Consider the following 9,274-nt stretch of genomic DNA (forward strand, 5'->3'; position numbering starts at 1 on the left):
CACGGTAAGTATTCTTTTTTCCAGGTTCTTCTTGCACATCACTATTTGCTGTTCAACTATGGATCGGCATTTCTCTGGATCATTCTCATTCTGCTGTATGTTCTGCTCAAACTCTTTTCTCTTCTTGCTCAGGTGCCGCAACGTCCCTCTCACGTGCAAAATCCAGGCTGCTGCCTTTTTCAACTTATGCCAACTGGAGTAATACTCAACAAGCTGGTTCAGTGGATCCGTGCACTTGTTTGGATTTGTGCATGACACTGCAGCGGATGTCTTCACCTCAACATCATCTTCACTCAGGTAAGTACACTGTTCAGGTTGTTCTGGCCAGTCAACTTCTTTTGGCAGGAAACTAGGTCAATGAAACCAGCTCTTACTGTCCATGAAGCACTGGATCATCAAACCTCTCGAAGCCTGATCTGCTGGGTTTTGTGAGGTGTTGACATTCTTCCACTGAGAAGATGCTGTCACCTCTCTAATGAAAGAGACACGGTTTGCCACAAATGTCTTGAAGCGAAGAGCATCGTTTTCAATGTACTTCAGTACTGTTGTACTATCTGTCCAGAAGACCGACTCCATCAGGGGAACTTCAAGTTCTTCTTTCAGCATCCGGTCGATCTTGACTGCAACCGTCGCTGCTGTCAACTCCATTCTCGGGATAGTGATCTGTTTGAGTGGAGCGACTCTGGACTTTCCCATTAAGAATGATACATGTTTCTCATGTTTTCCTGGTCTTTTGTCAGCACGAGATACGACACAACACTATATCCATCTTGGCTGGCATCTGAGAAATTGTGGATTTGAGCAGCCTTTGTGGGCCCAAATGCAGGGGGTTTGAAACATCTGTTCAGACTGAGTTCTGAAAGCTTGTCTAAGTCTGTCAGCCACTTCATCCATGTCCGGCATGGCCTTTCATGGATCTCTTTGTCCCAACCTTTCTTCTCTTGGCAGAGATCTCTTAAAATGAGCTTAACAGGTAGGAGGAGTGGTGCCAAAAATCCCATAGGGTCATACACCGAACTAACAACAGATAAAATGCCCCGTCTTGTGCGTGGCTTGTCCGGCAGGTGTATCTTGAACCTGAAGCTGTCAGAACTTGTGCACCACTGCACGCCTAATGCTCGTTCCACTGGTAACTCATCATGCTCCAGATCGAGATCTTTGACTTCAGCCGCTCGTTCGTGGTCAGGAATGGAGCCCAGCAGGGATCTGCTGTTGCTGACCCACTTGGTCAAATGGAAACCACCACTGGCACACAACGTCATCAGCTCCCTCACAAGAGTGACGGCTTTGTCTTCTGTGGCTACCGACTTCAAACAGTCGTCCACATAGAAGTTCTTGAGGACTGTCTGTGTGGCTTCTGGGGTGCTCTTTGAAGCTGTATCTTCTGCTGTCCTTCTCAGTGCATAAGACGCACAACTAGGGGATGATGTAGCACCGAACAGATGCACACACATTCGGTACTCTTGTGCTTCCACATTCAGATTGCCACCTGGCCACCAGAGAAAGCGTAGCATATCTGCTTCCGTGTCTGGAATCCACACCTGGTAGAACATGGACTCAATATCTGCCATCATGGCGACAGGCTCCTGTCTGAATCTCAGCAACACTCCGGTGAGGCTGTTTATTAGGTCAGGCCCTTGCAACAACTGGTCACACCTTGGTAAGTTGCCGCGCAGTCAAAGACGATTCGCAGTTTCCTTTTTTTCGGATGGTACACCCCATGGTGTGGGATGAACTATACTCTTCCATCACTGCGACTCAACTGTTCTTCTGGAACCCTTGTTGCGTAGCCCTTTTCCAGTATGTTGTCCATAAAAGCCTTGTACTCTTGAAAGAAGTCCTACTTAACTTCCTCTTCAAAGAGTTAGGCCTCTGTTCAGCAATACCACGGTTGCATGGCATCTTCACCTTGTCATCAAGGGCAGCTTGATACAGAAGTGACCATCCACGAGCTGTGCTGATGTTGTCACCGTGTGCATGAACCGCTTATCATGTTGAGACTGTTCTTATCTGTTGTTACATCGTCTTTCTGGAAAATCTGCATTGTAATGCTTCATCAGCATGTCTTCGATACTTATCACAGAAATACAGTTGACAAGGAAACTTTGTCTTTTGCTATCATCTGATTCTTTCTCTTGGCATCTGCTGATGGGCCATTGATGACCCAACCAAGAGCTGTCTTCACAGCGTATGGTCCATCGTTCTGGCTACTGATGATCTCCCATGGCTCCATGGCTTTGAACGCGTTGACACCGATGAGAAGACCAACTTCTGCTTCAAGTTTTTGGAGATGGACTCGACTCATGTAAGACCACTTCACCAAATCTTCCTTCTGTGGGATGTTTTTATGTCGACGACTGTCTTACTTCAGTAGCCTCAGAACAGGAAGCCATATCCCTTTATCAGGACTTGGGAACCGTCTGTGCCAAGGGGGGCTTTCATTTGACAAAATGGATAAGCAACAGTCGCCGTGTGCTGGCAGCAATACCGGAGGAGGAAAGGGCAAAGGAGGTTAAAGAGCTGGATCTGGACCATGGCATCCTACCGGTTGAGAGAGTACTAGGGGTGCGTTGGTGTGTCCAGTCTGACACTTTTAGGTTCAGTGTAACCTTTCAGGAAAGACCATTGACCCGTAGAGGAGTCCTTTCTACCGTCAGCTCTTTCTATGACCCTCTGGGAATTTTGGCCCCTGTGGTTTTCACAGCTAAAAAGATCCTTCAAGACCTCTGCCGGAAAAGGCTAGGCTGGGACGATGTCATACCAGCTTCTTGGGCTTCTTCTTCAGTGGGTCGACTGGGTCAAAGAGCTACATCTGTTGGAGGACTTCAGCATCAGACGATGTTTAAAACCTCCCAGCTTTGGAGAAGCAATCAGCGCCCAGCTGCATCATTTTGCTGACGCAAGTGAGGAGGGATACGGTACTGTCACCTATCTGCTGTTGCACAATGACCATCCTCAGACACACAGCGCCTTCATAATGGGAAAATCCAGGGTGAAACCTTTAAAGCCTGTGACAATCCCACGTATGGAGTTGACTGCAGCAGTTTTGGCAGCTCGCATGGACAAAGTGTGGAGGAAGGCGCTAAGACTGCAGCTGCAAGACTCGGTTTTCTGGTCAGACAGTACCTCCGTACTGAAATACATTAAGAACAAAACATCAAGGTTTCGCATCTTTGTAGCAAACAGAGTCACAGAGATTCTCAAGATGTCTGATGCATCACAGTGGAGGTATGTGAGTACTGCATACAATCCTGCGGACATTGCCTCCAGAGGTATGAGGGCGGAGCTATTCCTCAAGAATGAAACATGGATATCGGGTCCCTCATTTCTCATGCAACCAGAGGAAGCTTGGCCTGTTGAACCAGACAACTTGGGAGAACTTCTTTCTGGAGACCCGGAGGTCAAGGTGTCAGCCGCCATTGTTTCTGCAGAAGAAGAGGAGGATGATGCTGTGACAGGTTTGATCAACCGCAGCTCATCTTGGACACGTCTCACAAGAGTGATGGGATGGATCCTAAGGTTCAGAACCTTACTTTTGAATAATAGGAAGAGGAGAGAAGTCACTGCATGTATTGCTCAGTCTGTGTCAAATGAAACTCAACGCAAAGATGTTCTCAACAAGGAGATGCATAATAAGCTCTGTCATGGTTGTCTCTCGTTGGAAGAGATTAAAGAAGCTGAACTGGAGATAATCAAGTTCTGTCAAGGAAGAAGGTTCTCTGAAGAGTTGTCTTGTCTCCAAAAGGGAGAGTGTGTGAAAGGAAACAGTCACATTTATAAGCTCAATCCGATACTGGAAGATGGTGTGTTGAGAGTCGGAGGGCGACTTAGTAAGGCTGCCATGCCAGAAGAGTCTAAACATCCAGCCATAATAGCTAAAGATCTCCACATCTCAGACCTCATCCTACGACAGATTCATCAAGAGGTTGGCCATGGTGGTAGGAACCACGTGTTGTCGAGGCTGCGCCAGCGCTACTGGATTCCTGCTGCAGGTGTTGCCATAAGGAAGATCCTATCCAAATGTGTCGTCTGTCGTCGGTTACATGGAGCTGCAGGTCAACAGCAAATGGCAGACTTGCCTGTCGACAGAGTTTCAGCAGAAGAACCACCCTTCAGTTATGTCGGAGTAGACTATTTTGGTCCCTTTGACATCAAGCGTGGCAGGAGTCTTGTGAAAAGATATGGAGTGATCTTCACATGTTTGACAATAAGAGCAGTACACATTGAAGTTGCCTCATCTCTGGACACAGACTCATTCATTAACGCCTTGCGGCGCTTCATTGCAAGAAGAGGACAGATCAAAGAGCTACGTTCCGACAATGGCACTAACTTCATCGGCGCAGAGCGTGAGCTGAAACGAGCAATTGAAGGATGGAACCTGGAACATATCAATGACGTGCTCTCGTTGAAGGGAATCAAGTGGACCTTTAACCCTCCTACCGGATCACATCACGGCGATGTCAAGTGCAACTTCATTCCCGGGGACATAGTGCTCATAGTGGACGATTCTGCACCTTGGAATTCCTGGAACATTGGGAGGATCATAGAAACAGTTCCAGACAAAAGAGGACTTGTGCGACAGGTCCGGATTAAGACCCAGACCAGCTGTCTCTGCAGACCTGTGACCAAGATCTGCCTTCTTCAGGAGTCAGTGGAGTCGTGAAGGCTGCACTTTTGGCGTGAATTCGGATTCATTTGACCTGACGTTCACTCTGAAAGGATAAGTGCTGGCAACCTCTGTCCTAGACTAGATTTGACTTGACTTGACTCAAGAAGATTGAATCAAGACCTACAATGGATTTATGGACCATGAACTCCTTGCACAAAAAAAACGCAAAGAAAATTGCAATGTTCATTCTCCTGTATGTGTGATTTATTGTTTTCCTACATGGGGAAGGTATTGGTAATTATTCCTGTGTAATAACTGTAATAATTAGGGGCCGGAATGTAAGTGCCAGGTATAGTTTGTTATTTGTGTTATTGTCCGTTATTTATTGTTGGTCACATAGGGGGATTTGGGTCACTTGGGTTTGGTGGTTACGTCAGCAGTAGTAAGGGATTTCAGCTGTTCACCTGGCGGGATTTGTAAAAGCATGAATGAATGGAGAGGGGGTGAGCCAGGGGAAGTCTTACTTTTTGCTGACCGCTTTTAACACCGCTGTACTCGAGTCGCTGTTCTGTGATGCCGTTTTCAATGTTTGTTTTACGTCCAATAAATCAACAAAATGCAGTACGTCGCAGCAGTGAGTCATTGACAGCCAGCGCGTCCGGCAGGTGTACGTTTCCCCACCTTAGCCTCTCTGCGACTAAGTTTTGTTTTTGATAGTCGCCTATACCCAATATTCAGCTGGGGGGTTACTCCAGAGGCAGCATTCACAAAAACTGAAAGCTGCTTCCCCTGTGGTTTTAGTTCTAACCTTAAGAATAATTAAAAGTCTAGTGCCAGATGATAAGAGATCTAGAAGGTTCATAACTGAAGAGCAAATGTACTATGTACTTTGGTGCTTGAAAATTAAAGTAATTGTAAACCAATAAAATAAATTTAAAATCAATAGGTAGTAGCCACCATAATGACATCAGAGCAGGTTTAATAAAACGATTTCCCATGTGACATGACGCATGTTTTTTCATAGTTTTCGGATGATGTTACTAAATGTTAGGAGGGGGTGGGGTGTTTGTATTTAGTTATAGTTAGTAGCTTGGCTCATCTATAGCTAACCTTAATTTAGTTAGCTTACAATGTGGCAGCTAATTAATGTTACCAAACCCAGCTCACCACTGTAGTAGCCAATCCATACATGTCACCTCCTTCTGTATTGGATCATAGAGCATATGAGTTCAGTGTATTGGACATATGCTTTTCAGATACAGCACAAAAATATTGTTTTTAGATTAACTGATACAAGTATACGGTACTAGCAAGGTATTGGGCAGAAGTCAACATAAACACAAGTTGTCAGTTTATCCTTTATCACTGAGCACCGTTTGTTTTATAATATTTTCAAGGTGGAACTCCTGCACAGTATGCCTATAAATAAAGATAAATTGTATTTTGTGACAGGGGAGTCACAACATCTCTCTGAGCTGAGGATTGTGCTGGTGGGAGCAGAGGTATGTGGGAAGAGTTCAGTGGAAAACACCATCTTGGGTAATCAGGAGTTTACACATGGAAGAAAAACTCTAGTGGGTAAGAAGGTGCAGGCTACCATAGCTGGGAGGTGGGTCACTATGGTGCATACACCTGGCTGGGTCTGTTATTTTCCTGTTGAAGATTCTCCAGAATTGCTGAAAGACCAGATTTTGTGTAGTGTCTCTCTGTGTCCCCCTGGGCCTCATGCTTTCCTGTTGCTCATAAATCTGGACTCATCGTTCCAAGAGAAACACAGGGTAGCAGTGCAGGAACACCTGGAGCTTCTCTGTGACACGGTGTGGAGACACACTATACTGCTGTTCACCTTTGGGGACACTTAAGGGAAATGACCATCAAGCAGCACATCGAGGGAGAAGGACATGCCCTCCAGACGCTTATAGACAAATGTGGGAACAGGTACCATGTTCTCAGCAATAAGAACAGGAGTGAGTCATCTCAGGTCTCAGACCTGCTGGAGATGATAGAGAAGATGGTGGCAGGTAATGGCTGTCATTTTCAAATGGAGAGAGAAATTCTCAAGGACATAGAGGAGAAGAGGAGGATAACAGAAGAGCGAGCCAATCAGAGAATAAGAAAGGTGTGGGAACAGCGAGAGACATTCCAACACCTTTTTAGAGGTAATATATTTAATTGTTTTTATTTACTTTCTGTTTTTGTCTTTTGTATTTCACTGAATGATGACACCCAGTAAATATTGATGTTCTTTCTCCCTGACAGGGGGAACAAGCTGTCCCTCAACACTGAGGGTGGTCTTAGTGGGGTGGGTGGCTGGGGGGAAGAGCTCGACCGCAAATACCATCCTGGGCAGAGAGGAGTTTGGAGTTTGGAAAAGAACTGCACAGTGTGAGAAGAAGCAAGGTGAAGTCAATGGGAGGCAGGTCACTGTGGTCGACACACCTGGCTGGTGGAAGTTTATCCCGGGTGAGCTCACACCAGATTGGATAAAAGATGAAGTGGTGAAGAGTTTGAAGTTGTGTCACCCCGGACCCCATGCAATTCTACTGGTTATTCCTTGCAGACATATCATTTAAAGAAAAACAAAGGAAAATAATTTGCGACAACATGGAGCACCTTGGAGAGTGTGTGGGGACACACACTAGTACTCTTCACCTGGGGTGAAAGCCTAGGAAACCACACCATTGAGCAGCACATAGAGAGAGAAGGACAGGCCCTCCAGTGGCTTATAGAGAAATGTGGGAATAGGTACCATGTCCTCAGCAACAAGGAAAGGGGTGATTGCACCCAAGTCACAGAGCTGCTGGAGAAGATTGAGGAGATGGTAGCAGGTCGAACTGTCCTTCCTCTCAAGACTGAGACACAAAGTGAAGTTATGAAGGAGATAGAAGAGAAGGACAGAGAGACCAGGGGGGTAGATCTCAGCACAGAGAAGCGGAAAGTAACAGAGCTGATGAAAATCTTTGATGAAGAGTGGATCAGGAGAGAAGATCTGGTGGAGAAACTGTATTTGGATTGTAAAGAAAGGAGCAGTGTTCTGCCTCCTACTGATTTTCTAAAAAAGCTTGAAAAGGAATGGAGCAGAATAGAAACAGACTTGAACCTAAAGAAGATGATTCAGGAATGCACCACTCCACCAAACAAGGCAGGCAGCATTTGGTTCTTTCTGTTCTGAACCAAGCTGAACTGCTCACTCTACAAAAAGTATAGACTCCTGGCTAACTATTGTGCTGTTTTCTAGGCGGAGACATACTCTGTGAACCAAGAGGTTTGGTAGAAGCTGTTGGCTCAGAGGAAGGGGGGAGCACTCTTCCGGAAGCAGCCAACAAGACACGTGCCCAACAGTGGATAGAGTGAGAGGATGCTGCTTTTGAAAAGGAGTGGGGAAGGAAAGAAATGGGGATGTTCCATCACTTTAGAAGGATGATTCAGGACATGACCAGTCTGCCTGTGAGGGGAGGGGCAAGCATGAAGGAAGCCCCCAACAGTGAGTTTACTTAAGCCTATATAGTAAATAGTCATTATGGAACGAGCGCCCGTGATATATTGTGGATATTGCAAGTGCTGTTACACCCCCTAGCTGTGCCAATATCAATGATATACTACAAGTTCTATAACACTTTTATACAACAGTTACCACTTTTATCTTTCAAAATTTCACAAAAGAAGGACAAGACAAACTTTAAATGAATGTATTTTTAATGGATCTATGTTTTATGGTGAATGTATTGTCAGGGGAAAATGCCCTTTTTAACATTTCACAGGTGAGCATCGGCTGATCAAACAGATCCCAGTAAAAACAACAATAGCTATACTTGAGTTTAACTTTCGTATTTATTTGCAAAGAAATGACAGAAAGTGAGAAAGCTTACCGGCTTTCTGATTTGAATCAGACACAGTAAGACTCTTATACACACTTTTCCTGAAGGGGGGGCTTTACCAAAACAAAAAGACATAAAGCTGGCCACAAACATTTATCAGTATTTTGTCTTCTGAATACCCCTTGTTGACCTTGCTGTAAGACCAGAATGTGCTAGCTGAGAAGCAGAGACATTAAGGTCAAAGGCTGTCTGTCTGCTGGAGAGAGACAGAGAAAGACTCATAGTAAGCACTTCATTCAGAAAGTGGTCTAATAGTAATAAGGATTATCACTAAAAGGTTATTTGTAATCACGTGATTGTCCTTATGTTAACACACAAGAATCAATTAAGAAAATTACCCTTACAGTATTCTTCTGCTGATCAGTAGGCTAGTTTATTGGTTGCTAAGCAACGGCTAAGGTTAGATAGCTATCAATAATGTATCCTCACTCCACTAGCTAAGCAATGGTATTAACCTTAAGTACAAGCAATAATGTATGCTCACTGCACTAACATTAGCTAGACAACGCTATTGCAATAATGTATCCCTACTACACTAACGTTAGCTAGCCAGCTAGCTTGCTAGTTTACTTTACACCTGGCACCACTGACACACAAGTCATTTGTCTTTGTTGTTATCATTTATCTGGGCACTATCAGATAACATGCAATTCATTAAATGACTTGTAGTGTCGTTATGAGTAATCATTTGCTTCGCCGGGGTTTGGTGGTCTTGCTGGTATTTCGATCCGAGGATGTTGCCTTGGTTGTATTTTTTTTGTTCCTACTCCTTTCCAAATCCCAGAGA

At 44.9% G+C, this 9,274-nt stretch overlaps 2 pseudogenes; one reads left to right on the top strand and one right to left on the bottom strand.

The window, feature by feature from the left end:
- Positions 1-354: 354 nt before the first annotated feature.
- Positions 355-1,571, bottom strand: LOC133123978 (uncharacterized; annotated as a pseudogene).
- A 3,522-nt stretch (positions 1,572-5,093) lies between these two features.
- LOC133124038 (GTPase IMAP family member 7-like) lies at positions 5,094-7,963 on the top strand (annotated as a pseudogene).
- Positions 7,964-9,274: the final 1,311 nt, after the last annotated feature.

This window comes from Conger conger, chromosome 1 (genome assembly GCF_963514075.1).
Source record: "Conger conger chromosome 1, fConCon1.1, whole genome shotgun sequence".
Classification (NCBI taxonomy): domain Eukaryota; kingdom Metazoa; phylum Chordata; class Actinopteri; order Anguilliformes; family Congridae; genus Conger; species Conger conger.